The sequence below is a fragment of the Sinocyclocheilus grahami genome, unplaced genomic scaffold (assembly GCF_001515645.1).
Source record: "Sinocyclocheilus grahami isolate Dianchi unplaced genomic scaffold, SAMN03320097.WGS_v1.1 scaffold358.1, whole genome shotgun sequence".
Classification (NCBI taxonomy): Eukaryota; Metazoa; Chordata; class Actinopteri; order Cypriniformes; family Cyprinidae; genus Sinocyclocheilus; species Sinocyclocheilus grahami.
This window is the reverse complement of record NW_015505537.1, coordinates 144,292-149,650: the sequence shown is the minus strand read 5'-3', so window position 1 is coordinate 149,650 and position 5,359 is coordinate 144,292. Positions and strand designations below refer to the sequence as shown.

General features: G+C 40.5%; 1 protein-coding gene across 1 annotated transcript in view; it reads right to left on the bottom strand.

Annotated features, from left to right (window-relative positions):
• Window positions 1-5,359, bottom strand: part of LOC107548913 (autism susceptibility gene 2 protein-like) — a gene marked incomplete at its 5' end in the record, with an annotated part of 113,642 nt that overhangs the window by 41,318 nt on the left and 66,965 nt on the right. The window lies entirely within an intron of this gene.

Genomic DNA, 5,359 nt, shown 5'->3' with positions numbered 1-5,359 from the left:
AAACCACCCCCCCCCCCCCCCCCGTTGGGGGGGGGGGGGGGGGGGAAGACAACAACATTGGGGGACACCGTTGTGCCAACCTAAAAATGTCTACCAACAAAGAAGAACAGAGAAAGAAGAAAAACCAGAGGAGAATGACGTAAAAAGCCAACAGACAAATAAAACACTGTGCGAATGTTTTGTGCAAGCCAACTTGCAAAATTTTCCACATCCTTACTCTTAATGATTTAACAAAAGAACACTGATGGATGGTGACATCACAAATCCTACCCGCAGATTAGAATGGGGGAAAAAAGTAATCTCCCTACAAAGTGACTTAAGTGCTATGTAGACTAAACACAAGTGCGCTTTTCCTTCCCCTCCATGTACCAGAGCGTGTAGTTTCTGGCAAGCAGCGAGAAAAAGAAAACATGCCATGCTCTTACAAAAACACACAGTCATTGACAGACAGGACGTGGGGCTCTTAACGAAGAGAAAGAACTCTTAAATTCTTCACACACTATGCACAAGGGTGGTGAAGAATTCCGGGACACACATTCCAGCTTTTTCTTAGAATAGAACTATAGTCTATCAATACAAAACACACACTATGGATTTCATTTAGCAAGAGAGAGCAGACAGTCATGCGTTTACATATCTTCTTATTCTGAGCTTCTCTTACTATATTATTATCCCCATTACCATATGCTTATGCTAAAAGACAAGCAAGAAGAAAATAGCACTGCTGTAGAAAAGATTAATTTGAGAATGTGGTTACACTTTATTTTAAGGTGTCCTTGTTACAGTGTAATTATACATTTAAGTAGAGTAATATTAATTAACTACATGTATTTACTATATGGTTAGAGTTAGAGTTAGGCTTAGGGTTACTTGCATGTAATTGTGCATAATTTACTGTTATTATAATAGTAAGTACATGTAAGATGTATAACAAGGACACCTTAAAATAAAGTGTAACCAAAAATGTCACCGTCTCATTTTTATATGCAACATACTGTATGCGTAGTGTTTTCTGATTCTGCAAGACCACCATTTGTCTGTTTGAATCTTCTGCAGACCAAGTTTCTAGCTCCATTAATAACTTGTTCTTTAGAATGTGTACTCAGTCTAATATGCAAAACCTCCTGTGAGACCAGACCCACGGCGTGGCATAATTTCTGAGACCTCCGCTGATGTGAATCCTGGACTACATTAATAAAGAGCTCTATTTCAGCCCCATAATTCACACTGTCAGGGGACTAATTTTTCAGCAAGCGGGATTTTTTACTACACAAGCTCTCTGTGTCTGAGCGCTGGAACACTTTAGCTCACACACCCGTAGGATTACATGAAAGAAAAGAGGTTCAGTTGAAACTGGGCACGTAGCATATGCATAAGCCTCGGGTTTGGGCAAAGACTGTCGTTAACGTTCACCTGGCGCGCGACTTTAATGTTGAAAAGGAACTTTAAATACAATGATCCGTCTATGAAAGGTATTCTTATGAGAGCTTAAAACAAGAAAAGAGCTGCCAGAGAGTTAAAAAAAAGAAAAGAAATTTATGGTGGCTGCATTTCACTGTTTGTATTTTTTGCCAGTGAGCTCTTCTACCGAGCAGCCTTTAAACTGTGTTCCTACAGGCCAGAGGTCAAAGGTTACTCATAACAAATTCTTTACACTCTTACAACGCAGGGGGGCCCGAGCGGTGATTAAAAGTACAGAGTGATCAAAATGAGCAGGAAAGGAGAACGAACGAGAGAGAAAAAACAACACAAAGACCCTGCCTGCTGAAGGAAACAGAGGGGCTATAACCATTTCAAAATTGAGGAAATTGAAGCCACATTGCTGGGAGCCAAACAGCGTTTGCGGGGCCGCAGGAGGCCTGACCCGAGAGGACGTGTGATACTGGATCTGGAGGCAGAGAGGCCGGGCCTGGGACTCTGAGATACAAAAACTGCCCTCAGTTCACTTCTCCCATTGCACTCATTAACCACAGGCTATGATGCAGCCTCCCCGACTCTCACAGGAGGAAAACCGAGAGACGGACGGCCAGAGGAGGAGGTAGGGAGGGAGTTAGAAAAATAAAAAGGTCACGGCCATGTGTTGAGACCTGCCGCCTACAGTTGTAAAGCGCCACTGGAAGAACGAACGGGAAAGGGAAGACAGGGAGGTGAAGTCAGATTCGTTGCACCAAAACAGTGCTAAGCCGTAAAACGAAACAATCGCAGCAGCCAGAGTTCAAACTACAACAAACATCCAAACGATTTATACTGCTTCTTTTAACAGGTTCTAACAGACTTTACAGGTTGGACGAAGCCAAAATACCTTTGAGAAGTATTCTGCGGAGTGACATACAGCAAGTAGCCAAATATGTAATAAAAAAGGAGATTTCAATATGTAATCTAAGTATTGATTAAAGATCAAAATCAATATGTAGGCACATAATGTAAAATTTAAGATGTTAGTGTATCAATTTTATCTTTTGTCAAAAATAAAGGAATAAAAATGGTAAAACCATGGAATTAATATGGTATTCCTATGTACACTACTATTCAAAAGTACCGGAATTTTTTTATTTTTTTTTTAAAGTCGTCTCTAATTTGAATTTAGCCATTACTCCAGTATTCAGTGTCACATGATCCCTCAGAAATCATTCTAATATGCTGCTTTGCTGCTCAAGAAATATGTCTGACTATCCATGTTGAATCCAGTTGCTTAATATTTTTATGGAAGCATCAGAATTCTTTGATGAATAAAAAGTTCGTAAAAACAGCATTTATATGAAATAGAAATCTTTTGTAACATTATAACCATATTTGTCACTTTTGATTGATTGAATGTGTCACTGCTGTATGATAACACACACACACACAAAACGTACAAATACCAAATTTCTGAGTGTATTTGGTGTTATTACACAGTACAAATATACCATGGTATTACCATCACAATACTGAACATGGAAGACCAAGTTGCATCTTAATAAAAAAAACTCATCAAATAAGTCTACTCCATGAATATAAAAATAATTCAATACTGTATAAACAATTCCACTGAAATGCATCATAGAAGCAGTAATATAGCACAAGTCGACTGATTGTTTCCTCCTCACGCCTCTCTGTTCACCTCCGACACCCGCGGGTTCAGTGCCAGGAGAGGGTGGCACAGCGGAGCCACTGGAGGCTTCAGAGGAAGGTGTGGCACTGGTGCGGTGTCACCCTGCCAGACCGGCCGGCCAGATGCCATCAATGATCAGAGAGAGAGAGAGAGAGAGAGAGAGAGAGCGAGAGAGAGAGGGGCTCAGCCTGACCATCCCACCCTCTGATTAACCTGACAACAATGGGATGACCTCTACAACAGATTTTAGCATGTGGATCATGCCTGTGTTTTATCATTGTCACAGCAAACTCCTCATTCTTCCTCTCCTCCACCAGCAATCACTCCTCACCCATCATCTTTAGTCTCAGTCTCTCTCTCTCTCTCTTAATGGCTGGATGTTGTGCTATTTTCTCACTGTTTATGTAACATCATGTTGAAGAGGGCCAGCTAAGGGCTGATAAACATCTCAGTCATCACCCTCTTAAAACCAGCGAGTGCCACATCAACCTCGACGTTTTGCTTGTTTGTTGAGTTTGAAATGTGTGTGTTGATCTCGTACCTGATTGTGGATAAGATACTGTGGGTGTGTGTTATACAATATATTATGTGAACTTGTACATAATGTTGGTGAACTGTAATTGTGTGCGTTTACTGTTCAGGAGCTCATCTTTCATAGACAGGAGGTTTCATTTAAGTTATATTTCATTTAATATTCAACTTTGTCCCAGATGCTTCTCCTAAAATTACTAAGAAAATAAAGAAGAAACAAATGAGACAATTGCTGACATACAGTAAGAGTACACAGCAATAAATATACATTATACAAGTCAGAGATTTCAATAAGAAATGTTTCCTGTATATATTAATTATAATATTCATATTACAAATGAAAAACATACTATTTTATAGCTCTATACTCAATGCATGTAAGAGTGTAAAATGAATATTATATCAATATAACAATATTGATCTAAACAATCTATCTATCTATCTAATAGTAAGCCCCAATGTTAGTTCCTAATATTAGTAATTCTATTTCTTATAATATTTTATAGTTTTTACCAAAAACATGTCTCCAATATGGATTCATTAATTATTAAAAAAAGTGGTGTGTGTGTATATATATATATATATAATTCCCAATGTTATAATTATATTCTTATACTTAATTAAATTATTGATAATATTATGTATTGTTGACATCTCTTCTGATCTCTTCCTCAAGGGAAGACTTGAATCTACGTCTGATCCAAGAAACATCTAAGAAGCAGGAGAGTTCAGCAAACATTCTCCTTTAAATGTTCTCTCATGCACACCTTAGTTCCTCAGGACTGCGTGACTGCATGCGCGTGTGCGTTTGCCTGCCGCTGCACCCATGCAGTCATCTAGGCATGCAAGCTCCTGCTAATGAAACTCCAAATTAATTATCTTCACTGTGTTTGTCCTTCTCTCTCCCATCTCCCTGCCTCCCTCTCTCTCCTCCTCCTCTCGCTGCTCTGCTTAATGACCTCCTACATACTCGTTTATCATGAGCGCTGCTACATCTCTCCCCCTGCGCTCTCATCCTATCAGCCGCGGCGCAGACCGCCTCCAGTCAGAACAGGTGTGTGTGAGAGTGATTACAGCTCTCTGCCCTCTCCACTCCACAGGAGAGTGACACACACACACACTCCCACACAAGCGCATTAGACATGCATCTGCACCTAAAGCATCATTAAGATGATAATGTATTCCACTGGGTGACCGTGCAAAATGCAGGCCTACCCACAAGTCTGTGCTGCTCGCCGCGAGCGCCACATTCCACGTCAGCCGCGATTGGACGAGGGTGGGAAACGATTCCTCCGTCGAACTCTCGCTTGGCAACAACATGACGAGAACCTAAAGCGGAATCGCAGCACAGCTCCTGCGGTTTGCATATCTAAATCGCCCGCAGTTCCTGCGATCCCATCTTCTCTGTTCCTCTAATTCACCTCTTTCCTTGCAGTTACTTAATTTACATTTTTAGAATCGCAGCACAGCTCCTGCGGTTTGCATATCTAAATCGCCCGCAGTTCCAGCGATCCCATCTTCTCTGTTCCTCTAATTCACCTCTTTCCTTGCAGTTACTTAATTTACATTTTTACCATCCTACTTGCTCGGATCGCTCTTCATTTATCTTTCTGTAGTAATCTTTCTTATCCAATGTCTTCCTTTCTTCCGTCTTTCTCGCTATAATTTAATCTCTCTTTCACGCACACATTTTCTACATTTTTTTTTTTCCATAGGTTCCCCCCGCCTTTGAGC